The sequence below is a fragment of the Moschus berezovskii genome, chromosome 12 (genome assembly GCF_049115385.1).
Source record: "Moschus berezovskii isolate FMDL1 chromosome 12, NW_MosBer_1.0, whole genome shotgun sequence".
NCBI classification, from domain to species: Eukaryota; Metazoa; Chordata; class Mammalia; order Artiodactyla; family Moschidae; genus Moschus; species Moschus berezovskii.
In genome coordinates this window covers 90,355,560-90,368,529 of record NC_142471.1, presented here as the reverse complement: position 1 = coordinate 90,368,529, position 12,970 = coordinate 90,355,560, and the positions used below count along the sequence as shown (strand labels likewise).

The 12,970-nt window shown below is 43.8% G+C and overlaps 1 protein-coding gene across 2 annotated transcripts in view; it reads right to left on the bottom strand.

Moving 5' to 3' along the window:
* ZRANB1 (zinc finger RANBP2-type containing 1) overlaps positions 1-11,372 on the bottom strand; it is a 78,024-nt gene extending 66,652 nt beyond the window's left edge. For both annotated transcript variants that reach the window (XM_088842414.1, XM_088842415.1), the window contains exon 1: positions 11,024-11,372. The gene's annotated coding sequence lies outside the window, so the exon portion shown is untranslated. The remainder of the gene's footprint in view (positions 1-11,023) is intronic.
* Positions 11,373-12,970: the final 1,598 nt, after the last annotated feature.

The following is a 12,970-nucleotide window of genomic DNA, read 5'->3' as shown; positions in this document are numbered from 1 at the left end:
AATGAAGAAACAGAATTGAAAAAAAACAATAAATAAAAAATGAAATCTGAAATATGTTCACACCCAACATTTTAAATTTTAAAAAGACACTGAAATTAACATGAAGGGCTCCCGCTAACTAAATGTCAATCAACTCAAGCATCCACATAAAAATAGGAAAAGATTTTTGAAGCACTGACTAAAAGAAAACTCCATAAGTCTCAAAACTAACAAATAAATAATGGAGAAGAAAAGTTCTTCCTTACAACAGAAATCAAATAAATGCAAAATGACTACCTGGATTAAAAATTCACCGTTTAGAATCAAAAAAACGATCACAAGTGAACATTAAAACTAGTGGGTGAAAATCTGAGTATTAACAGGATATTTAAATAGTCTCCAAGTATTTCCCCAAAATCATAACTGGTTATGTTACAAAGCCAGCAGACACCTTAACCAAATAATCAAAGTTAACCACACCAGGAAAAACACCATTTGCCTTTTGTTATATTGTACTAAGAACAAAACTGTGTGGTGTTCTTGCCAAAAAGTACATCCTCTGACTACAATCATGAGAAAATGTCAGAAATGCCGTATTAAGCAACTTTCTACAAAACTGCGTGAGTGTGCTAAGTCACTTCACTCGTGTCCAATTCTTTGTGATCCTATGGACTATAGTCCGTCAAGCTTCTCTGTCCACAGGATCCTCCAGGCAAGGATACTGGAGTGGGTTACCATGCCCTTCTCCAGGGGATCTTCCTGACCCAAGGACTGAATGTACGCATCTCTCATGTCTCCTGCATTGGCAGGCGGGTTCTTTACCACTAGTGCCACTTGGGAAGCCCTAACTACAAAATTACTAATCCTATATTCTTCAAAAACGTATCATGAAAAACAAGGACTTTATTGTTCCAATTAAAGGAGCTTATAAAAAACAAGGCAACAGACTGCAACACATGATCTCAGATTTTCTTTTGTCTTTATAAAGAACATTAACAGAACAACTGGCAAAATTAAAGTAAGACTTATAGAACCTTAATTCTTAAGAATTAATCACACAATGTTGATTTCCTGACTTTGATACCTCTATTGTGGTTGCATAGGAGAAAGCCCTTTTTTTTTTTTAATAAAATACACACCAAAATATTTAGAGATTAAAGAATATCAAGCCTGCAATTTACTTTCAGACAGTTCTGGTGGGAAAATATATCTGTATTTATATATGTCCATGTGCGTGCATGCGTACTCAGTCATGTCCTATTCTTTGTGACCCCATGGACTGTAGCCTACCAGGCTCCTCTGTCCATGGGATTTTCCAGGCAAGAATACTGGAGTGGGTTACCATTTCCTCCTCCAGGGAGTCTTCCTGATCCAGGGATCAAATCTGCATCTCTTGTCTCCTGTATTGGCAAGCAGAGGCTTTACCACTGAGCCACCTGGGAAGTCCATGAAACAGGTACACAACAGTCTTTTATATGAGAGCAAATATGGCCTCCTATATCCCAAATATTTCTCAAAAATTTTCAGTTCTTTTTACCGCTACCACCAAGTCTTAGTTCATTATTTCTCTCAACTATCTTATTATTTAAACTGGTCTTCCTACCTTCATACTTCACATATCCACCAAAGTAATCTGTTAAAAAAAGAAAAAAAAATCTGGTGTTGCTATTCAGCAACTTTAAAAATGTCAATACCCCACTAAAGTTAAGTCTTAAAAAGAACATAAAAGATCCTTCCGAACACAAACACATGTGTGTGTCAAGAATATCCTACAGTATTTTTCCTCAGTGATTTACTGTCTTTCACCAAAGCATTATTAAGGGAAAATGTACTGTACTTTACTTTGGGAAGATGAGTTCCCTCTCTCGATATTTCATATAGAGAAGAATGTATTGCACTTCTTAGATGTGAGCTCATGTCCCTCTCCACCTGTTACTGAGTCGGGGATTTTGCCAAATCCTTAAGACCCAAGGCTCTTCACCTGAAAAAATTATGATGCCTTATCTGTCTTTACTTGGGGGATAATACCAATAATCTCAAGATCTACATCCTATAAATAATATGAACAAATGTCAGTTTGAAACAATACACCTTCGATTTTATATGAAGCTTCAGATCACAGAACATTTGTATTATTTCACTTCATCTTCAGAACCCTCGGGTACTTCCCAAAGCCTCGGGTACAGAGTCCCTCTGAGGTACAAGTATCTTCATTTTAATGACAAGAAATCTGTGGCTTCAGGAAAGGTAAAATGAACTTGCCCAAAGTTACGAAACTTCAGGAAGTAAAGCCCAAATTCTGACTCCTGTTTTCCCCAACTAATACACCACAGCCTTCCTGAGTTACAAACCATTTTCCCAGGACAAAACGTGACTATTAGATTACAAGATGGACTGACTGTGCAGTCACTGTGTCTGGCTACCACAAGGCACTGCCACTCCCTCCAAAGCACGTCCCCAAGTCTGAGTTTTTCTCCAGGTTACCCGATCATGCCCTTCCTCCAAGGCACCACCAACTATCACATGGATTACTACATAACCTTCCCACTAATTCTGCTACTTCTATTCCAGCCACCATCCTCACACAGAAGCCAGATGGATCCCTTAGAAACGTAAATCAGGTTACCACGAAAGGTCTTAAACCCTACTCACGCAGAATAAAAAGAAAATTTCCCCAGTCTTTCCTGCAAATCTTTACATAAAAGCGGATTTCATTCTGTTCCTTTTACAAGCAAGCTCAGTCTCACCATAAGAGTTTTCTAGGAGCAATCTCCTCCACCTAGAATTCTCTCTCCCTAGATTTTCACACGGCCAGCTCTTGTCATCAAAAACTAGATTTAAATATTTCCTCCCCAAAAATCTTCCCTCACCATGCTGATGTCATTCTCCACCACGTTATCCTACTTTCATTACATTACTGGCAGAGCGCTTATCACCACCTGGGTTGGGTTTGGGTATTTGGTTGTTCGCTTCTGTTTTTCCCTTGTTTGCTCTCTCTCTATACTAGAATGTAAATACAGATTTTAAACTTAATACAACAAATAGCCTCATCATATCCCCTCCCCACACAGAGGCAACCCTTCCTTCTCCCGACCTGTAAAGGCGATCCACACTGAAGAGAACCATTGCTCCTTTCTATTTTCCAGCTCCTTGACGACACTAGCTCTCAGGGAATATGAGGAGTAGCGACTGGAGAAGAGTAAGGCACTCACACCCACGTGTTAGGAGCGATCCTCCTACCTCAACCGCATGCTTAAGCCACACTATACCCTCTGCTGGCCCTTACACGCGACATGTGATTGTCACGTCTCCACCCCGTCACTATATATGGCTGCTTCTGCACACAATGTTCTCCCACCCCGCTTGTGTGTGTGTATACAGACTACACACACCTAGAAACCTGTTACTCCTTCTTCAAAGCCTAGCTTAACTGTTTCCACTCCTGTACAACCCTTCTTGATCCAATCATAATCTTGTGCTAAATTAATTTAGTCACTTCTTTACCACTTCACAGTACTGTGTTTAGTGGATTAAGGTTTGTTTCTAACGATCAACCGGAAAAAAAAAAAGGTTCATTTTTATGTTTCTGTAAAGAGAGCTTGCTATAAAACAGCCGCTCACTGATCATATTTAGTCAACAAAAAGCAATTCACTATTCTACTGATACCAAAGGATACTATTTCAAACAAAGATTAGTCAAAAGTTCTGCAAATTGCTACCATTCCCATGTTTAAAAACAAACTTTAGCATCACTGAATACCGAAAAATTAATTACCCACCCCAATCAGAAAAGGATTTAAAAGTGACTTTTTAAAAGTTACAGAAATGATGTCTTGCCCTCAGAATTCCAATCAAGGATACTGCTGCAACCCTCAGTAGAACTCCGTTTCTCCATCTGCAACATCAGGATAATTTCTTCAGACACCCAGAGAATGCTGTCTTGCAATAATCAATTTTAGTTGAGAATAATTATGTTACTAAAACTAACTGAATTTCAGCAAATGATGCTAGGACTAGTAGACAGCCATCTGCAAAAAAATTAAAGTTGGATCTCTATCTCATACTATATACAAAACTCAAAATTATCAAAGAGCTAAATGTAAGACCAAAAACTGTAAAATTTGTAGAAGAAATGCAAATCTTCTTGACCTTGGATTAGACAGTGGTTTCTTAGAGATAATGCCAAAAGCATAAATGACAAAAGAAAACAGATAAACTGGACATCAAAATTAAAATCTCTGTACTTCAAAGAATACCACCGAGAAAGTGAAGAGATAACCTATGGAATAAGAGAAAGTATTTGCAAACCACTTGCAAATCATCTGACTGACTTCTATCCAGAATATATAAAGAACTCTCAGAATCCAACAATAAAAACACAAATAACCCAATTGAAAAATGGGCAAAGGACTAGAATAGACTTTTCTCTAAAGCTACACAAATGACCAATAAGCATGTGAAAACATATTCAATACCATCAGCCATTAGAGAAATGCAAGTAAAAACTAGGAGACGCCACTTTACTCAGATGGCTATAATAAAAAAGACAACAAGTGTTAATGAGCATTAGAGAAATGGAACCCTCACAATACACTGCTGGAAGAGAGCAGTCACAAAGTCCCTCAAGGTTAAGCGCTGAGTCACCATATAACCCAGAGATTCCACTCCTAGGTATATACCCAAGGAAAATGAAAACTTATGTCCACACTAAAGCTTGTACACAGTTTTCATAGCAGCATATTTCAAAAGAGCCAAAACACAGAAAAAATCTAAATGTCCCTCAAAGAATAGAAAAATATAAACAAAATGTGATATACACCCATATATGGAATATTCATTATTCAGCCATAAAAAGGAATGCAGTACTAATATATGCTACAAGATGGATTAACATTAAAACATCAAGCTAAGTGAACAAAGCCAGACACAAAAGGTCATACACAGAAAGTTCCAAAAGAGCAAAACTTGAATTTACACACACTACTTAAATAGCATTTATATTATATTGGGCTTTATAAGTAAACTAGAGATGACTTAAAAGCATACAGAAGGATGTGCATAGACCTACAGACCTGGAGAAACCTAAAATACTTGGTTATTTCATGTAAAGGAGCTGGGTGCCCCTGGATTTTGATATCCGAGGGGGATCCTGGAACAAAATCCCCATGGATACCAAGGGACAACCATACTGTATGATTCCTTCATGACAAATAAATGGGCAGAAAATGGAAACAGTGACACACTTTATTTTCTTGGGCTCCAAAATCACTGCAGACAGTAACTGCAGCCACCAAATTAAAAGACCCTTGCTCCTTGGAAGAAAAGCCATGACAAACCTAGACAGCGTATTAAAAATCAGAGACATCACTTTACCGACAAAGGTCCATATAGTCAAAAGTAATTTTTCCAGTAGTCATTTATGATGTGAGAGTTAGCCCATAAAAAGGCTGAGCACCGAAGATTGATGCTTTTGAACTGTGGTGCTGGAGAAGACTCTTAAGAGCCCCCGCGGACATCAAGAAGATAAAATCAGTCAATCCTAAAGGAAATCAACCCTGAATATTCATTGGAAGGAAGGACTGATGCTGATGTTCCAATACTTTGGCCACCTGATACAACCGACTGGTTGCAAAAGACTGATGCTAGGAAAGGCTGAGGGTAAGAAGAGAAGGGGACAATAGTGGATGAGATGGTCAGATGGCATCGTCGCCTCAATGCACAGGAGTATGACCAAACTCTTTGACAGGAAAACCTGGCATGCTGCAGTCCATGGGGTTCCAAAGAGTCAGACACGACTGAGAGACTGAACAACAACCAATTTATGTAGAATAGGCAAATCCACAGAGAAAGTAGATTTCCAGTTGCCAGGAACTGGGGCAAAGGGAGATGACTGCAAATGAGTACAGGGTCTCTTTGGAGAATGAGAGAAATTGGTTATATAACTTTGTGAATACACTAAAAACTAGTGAAATGAATACTTTATAAAAGGGTGAATTTTACATTATATGAACTAATCTTATTTAGTTATATAAACTAAGTTTATTTAAGCTGTTTAAGATTTTAAAATTTGGACCATTGTTGAAGTCTTTATTGAATTTGTTACAATACTGCCTGTTTTATGTTTTCGTTTTTTTGCCACAAGGCATGTAGGATCTTAGTTCCCTGACCAGGGATCCATCCTGGACCCCATACATTGGAAAGCTAAGTCTTAACCTCTGGCCCACCAGGGAATACCCTAAGCTGATACTTTTTAAAATTAAGAAACACCTGGAGATGTGCAACTGATTTCCAACAATGCTTTTATCCATTTGAATAGTTTTTACTTAAGTAAATTCAATCCACATAAAAAGCTGACTTGGCAAACAATACAAAATAAAAAAACAAAATTGCATTGTGTTGCTTGAGAAGGAGTGGGGCAGTCTGCCCTCAATAAATTAACTATAAAAGTAAAGGAAATCAGTGTTTGTTTTCATTACTAAAAAGTTCAACTCATTAGGCACCTGAAAAATTATTAATTTTATGTTCAATTTACCTAACCAACCTCCATTTTAAAATTCAAACTTATGATGTAAAACCAAAATACCAGAGAGCAAACAAAGAATGCTTACTGATCCTTACTTCTCAAGTGGTGAAATTACTGATGTAATTCTATGAAAGTCCCTTTTAAAATGCAAGTAGCCTAAGTAAAAATGCTTAGTGTTTCTGGAAAGTTAACAAGACTAATTTTAGCTTCAATTATGCTAAAAAGGTTTCTGAAGCTTAAAAAAAGTTTTTATGTAAACTAGTTTCTAAAAACCAATCAATTTTAAGGGGGAAAAAGTATTTCGATGAACTGGAGGAAAAGCACAGGTTTCCATGTAAATGCAGTGGATAAATTAAGATGATTTACTGCTGCTGCTGCTAAGTCACTTCAGTCGTGTCCGACTCTGTGTGACCCCACAGACGGAAGCCCACCAGGCTCCTCCGTCCCTGGGATTCTCCAGGCAAGAACACTGGAGTGGGTTGCCATTTCCTTCTCCAATGTGTGAAAGTGAAGTCGCTCAGTCGTGTCCGACCCTTAGCAACCCCACGGACTGCAGCCTACCAGGCTCCTCCATCCATGGGATTTTCTAGGCAAGAGTACTGGAGTGGCTTGCCACTGCCTTCTCCGGATTTACTGCTGCTGCTGCTGCTGCTGCTAAGTCACTTCAGTCGTGTCCGACTCTGTGTGACCCCATAGATGGAAGCCCACCAGGCTCCCCCGTCCCTGGGATTCTCCAGGCAAGAACACTGGAGTGGGTTGCCATTTCCTTCTCCAATGTGTGAAAGTGAAAAGTGAAAGTGAAGTCACTCAGTCGTGCTTAGCGACCCCACGGACTGCAGCCTACCGGGCTCCTCCATCCATGGGATTTTCTAGGCAATAGTACTGGAGTGGCTTGCCATTGCCTTCTCCACTGCTAGGAGACTCCATATCCACAAACCATCAGGCCTCCCACTCACACACAACAGGAACATACACACCTATCTTCCAACTGCATCAGCGACCACCCACGTACCGCATAATTACATGTATTATCCTTGGTAAACAAAACTACTATGGACCAATTTGTTTGTGTTTTTCTTCCAACAGTGTTGACAGGTAGCAGTGAATCACATTCTCCTGAGCCTCACCTGCCTCATGATCAGTGACACATGCAGCCAACAGCTGAGGTTAAAGATGAAAACTGAAACTACAGATGAACTTCCCCTCCCAGGATGTTAAGTGCCACCTGTATACTTCCCTGGTGGCTCAGTGATAAAAAATCCGCCTGCAATGCAGTTGACACAGGTTCAATCCCTGGATCAGGAAGATCCTCTGGAGAAGGAAATGGCAACCCACTCCAGTATTCTTGCCTGGGAAATCTCATGGACAGAGGAGCTTGGGAGGCTACAGTCCATGGGGTCACAAAAAGTCGGACACGACTTAGCAACTAAACATCAACAACAATACAAATATGGAACGACCAACCCTTAGTGTCACTGGTGCCAAATTCAAACCCAAGTAACTGGCCCAGACTCAAAGATGAAATAAACCACAGACGTGTAGTACTTATTTTTATTTGAATAACACAATGATCATTATCAAAATGTTAAGCATCTTCTATAGAAAGAATTATGTTGATAATGTTGCTTAGTCTCTAAACCGTGTCCAACTTTGTGTGACCCCATGGATTGTAGCCCACCACCAGGCTCCTCTGTCCATGGGTTTCTCCAGGCAAGAATACTGAAGTGGGTTGCCATTTCCTTCTCCAGGGGATCGTCCCAACCCAGGGATCGAACTCACATCTCCTACTTGGCAGGCGGATTAAAAAAAAAAAAAACCACTGAGCCACTTAGATATAAACATACAGGCCAAAAAAAAATTTTTAGAGATTGTCATAGTTTCCAATGGACTGCAGCACTCCAAACATGGGGTCGCAAAGAGTCAGATAGGACTGAACCCATAGTTTCCAGTATTTTGCCTCATAAATCAAAGTTCCAGCAACTTCAATACTTAGAGAAGTACAAACTTCATATTCTAGAACATCTCTAAAACCAAAATCACTTTGTCAGACCATGTATTCATATTTTCAGAGCGTAATATATGGGGCACAGATGCAGGGCTTAGGGTTCATACCCAATTCTCAAAGATCTTAAAAATCTAATTGGGAAGTACAATAAAAAGATAAACTGAAATCCAGGCCAGCATATTCTGAGGAAGAGAAAAAAAAAAAGACGAGGAAAACAGTCTCACACAGCAGAGGTGAGAATAGACCCCTTGGGGGTTGAAGTAGTCAAGAAGGCTTCTCCAGGCCAGAATAAAGGGAATATCCATGAACACAAGAAGAAGAGGGTTTCAAACAAAGAAAAGCACAAAGAAAGGCCAAGAGGAGGGACTTCAAAGGAACAACAAACAAGTTAGTTTGGCTGAAACTAAAGATTCACAAAGGGAAGAAATAAGAGCTAAGATTGAAAACTGGATCAGGGCCAGCTTATAGAGAAACCTGAAAAACACACGGAGGAGTTAAAGCCTCACTTCGCACGTAACAGGGAGTTTCTGGAAGTTTTTATGTTGTGATGTGAGAAGGTGAGTGTTAACATGTGCACGATATTATTTACTCAAAGCATTAGTGAAGCACAAATACTCCAGGTCATATTCAAAGTCCAGGTACAAGAGCTTATTTGGGGGGAAGGAGGGAAGTGAGCAGCAGTGCACAAATAATGACACTGACCCAAGTTAAACAAAAAGCTACAGAGGTCTACTTTTGCAACTCCCATGTGTTTAAAGTTTCCACCTATTATAAAAGCAAGGTAAGTATAAAAGCACACTGAACAGCTCTCACTGTATCAGTTACACACAGGAGGCAATTTACCTCAAATATCCTACACCTGGGTCATGAGTTCCAAACCTATGCTAACCCTCAGATTTTAAATGTAATATGCCAAAACCTTTATCAGTGTACAGATCTGAATCACGGCCACAAGCTTTAAAATACACGACCATGAAAGAGTTCATCATACTAACCCAAGCACATTTCAAAAGTAAATAAATGGGTGTCTCAATGCTCCCAAGCATTAATAAAAGGGGTTGAAACAATAGAAATAAAAATCTCTCATGACATTCAAATAGGATCCTCCCCAAAGATTAAAATATGCCATTACTGTCCTCTTAGTGCCACTAACAGCCCTATGAAAACAATGTTATGGAATTTTAGCATAAGAAGGTGACTGCATATCTCGTCAAGAGCTAAAAATCAAACAGGGAAGCAGGTTCTAAATTTCTTTATAACAGCCTCATTTAATTAATAATACTAATAACCAGGAGGAGAGATCCAGCTTAATTTTTCACAAACCTAGTTTAGATGACTTTCCTAAGGCCCCTAGCACAAGCCAAGATGAAAATTCCTCATGGTTTCCCCTGGCTTATGGTTTGAACACTGAGTCATCCATGCTTGATCAAAACATAGGTACCCTTGAGGTCGCACAAGTGATAAAGTCAACTAAAAAAAGAGACCTCAGGAAAAAACCACTCATTATATAACGTTTCCAAGAGCGAAAGATTGCTCTTCAACTGGATTCCTGAAACATTTTTGTTCATTAAATTTATTGACAACAAGATAGCAGATCATAGGGGGAACACCCAGACCACAATACTTGGGTGGAAGGGGACGGCGTTTAACCTGATACAAGTCTACGGAGTTACGGAATCAACTGACTGAAATTCTCTGCCAGAAGAGTTTCCAGACACTGGGGTTATCTCAAAGATAAATGGGGTCGGCTCAAACTTCCAGGCTGAACCTCAACTGCTGGCCCCTCGAGCTTAACACGCAACTATTCATCATGGTCCTTTTGTCTCTGGAATGACCCCACACACCAAGCCACAGCCAAGGGAATAACATGGTAAGTGTGCACGGAACCATCATTTATTGAGAGCGAGAGGGCCAGACAATCTTCCACTATTTTCAGCTTCTCCCCCCCACCAACCCCCCACCGCCCCTCAGCCCACCCCTGTCGGCCCCCACCTTTATTTTCTGAGAAAAAGGGAAACAACGGGAGGCCACCGCGGGAGGCGGAGAGGAAGCCGCCGGGGGGTGGGGGCTGAAACACAAGTTTGGGGGGACCGGCACCAACTTGTGGCGACGGACCCAAGTATTGAGGGCCCTACTGCAGAGACCAGCCCGTGGGTGGCAGGAAAAGAAGTTGGGGTTGGGGGGGACGGGAGGGGGCCGCAATCTGGCGGAAGAGAGGCGGCAGGGCAGGCAGCGCGTCCAGCCGCGGCGCACCGATGGTCGGTAAACAAGCCAGGCGGACCCACACCCTCCCACAGCCCCGGGCCTGTCCCCTCAGCAGGAGAGCCCAAGATGGAAGCGCGGCGAGGCCAGCCCGCGCCCCGAGCCCCTCTGCTCGCCGCCGCCGCTGCCCCGGGGGTGGGGTGCGGGGAGACGCAGAGCGGGCGGCCCGGGAGCCCCGGCGGCCTCGGTGCCGGGAGGGAGCGGGGGGCCGGCCAGGCCGCGCGGCGGGGCGCCCTCCCCGGGGCCCCGCTTACCTGGCGGCGGCTCCTCCTCCAGCTTCTGCTCCTCCTCCCAGCCCGACGCTCGGCGCCCGGCAGCCGCGGCGGCGGCGGCGGCGGCGGCGACTCCCCCCCGAGCAGCCCGCGGCGACGAGCCGAGCCCGGCCCCTCTCCGCCTCCCCCCGCGCCTCCGCCCGCCCCGCTGCTGCCGCCTCCGCCCTCTCCCCACAGTCAGGACATGGTCTCCGCGGGCCCGCGCACGGCTCCCGCTGCCGGAGGCGGGGGCAGAGGGGCGGAGGGCCGGCGCGAAGGCGGGCGGACGCCGAGGGGAGGGGGCAGCGCGGAGCGGGGGCGGCCTCGGACGCAGCGGGCGCCTAATGGCGGCGGTGAGAGGCCCCGGAGCCAAATACACCCCGCGGGGAGCCGCACAACGTCAAGGATGGACCCCACAGCTCGTCGCCCTGTCATTGGCCCCGAGGCCGCCAGCGGCGCAGCCAATGGGCGGCCGCCTCTTTCCAGGAGCGGGAGGCGGGCGGTGGAGAGTGACGTCACGCAGGCGCCGCCCCGATTGTGCGGCCGCCGCGCGCGCCAGCCCCCCTAAGCCCCGCCCACTTTGCGGCGGCCGGCCGGCCGCCCCCGGGCTGCGGAAACTCGGAGACGTGAGGGGAACGCGAGAGGCGACCGTGCGGGATACGGAGAGGTAGACGGGGCGACCAGGCGGGGTTCTCCTGGCTGCTTAACTCCTCGTGTCGCCTCTGTGCTACTGACGCGTCAGAAGTCTTAAGTCAACCCCCACATCTCACCAAGCGAACTGCTTGGTGACAATTCTGCATCACTTTTTCTTAACACAGTTTCAGATTCTTAATAAGACACCAAAGAATATAAATGTTTCAGTTCAGTTCAGTTCAGTTCAGTCGCTCAGTCGTGTCCGACTCTCCGCGACCCCATGAAGCACAGCACGCCAGGCCTCCCTGTCCATCACCAACTCCCGGAGTTCACTCAAACTCATGTCCACAGAGTCGGTAATGCCATCCAGCCATCTCATTCTCTGTCGTCCCCTTCTCCTCCCGCCCCCAACCTTTCCCAGCATCAGAGTCTTTTCCAGTGAGTCAACTCGCCGCATGAGGTGGCCAAAGTATTGCAGTTTCAGCTTCAGCATCAGTCCCTCCAATGAACATCCAGGATTGATCTCCTTTAGAATGGACTGGTTGGATCTCCTTGCAGTATAAGGGACTCTCAAGAGTCTTCTCCAACACCACAATTCAAAAGCATCCATTCTTCGGCGATCAGCTTTCTTCACAGTCCAACGCTCACATCCATACATGACCACGGGAAAAACCATTGCCTTGACTAGACGGACCTTGGTTGGCAAAGTAATGTCTCTGCTTTTTAATATACTATCAAGGTTGGTCATAACTTTCCTTCCAAGGAGCAAGCGTCTTTTAATTTCATGGCTGCAATCAGCATCTGCAGTGATTTTGGAGCCCAAAAAATAAAGTCTGACATTGTTTCCACTGTTTTTCCATCTATTTCCCATGAAGTGATGGGACCAGATGCCATGATCTTTGTTTTCTGAATGTTGAGCTTCAAGCCAACCTTTTCACTCTTCTCTTTCACTTTCATCAAGAGGCTTTTGAGTTTAGGTTCAGGTAATTTAATTTTTCGGAGAAGGCAATGGCAAGCCACTCCAGTACTCTTGCCTAGAAAATCCCATGGATGGAGGAGCCTGGTAGGCTGCAGTCCATGGGGTCGCTAAGGGTCAGACACAACTGAGCGACTTCACTTTCACGTTTCACTTTCACACATTGGAGAAGGAAATGGCAACCCACTCCAGTGTTCTTTCCTGGAGAATCCCAGGGACGGGGGAGCCTGGTGGGCTTCCATCTATGGGGTCACACAGAGTCGGACACGACTGAAGTGACTTAGCAGTAGCAATTTAATTTTTATGTAGCTACGTTTTACCGCGTCCCTTTTTATTCCTGC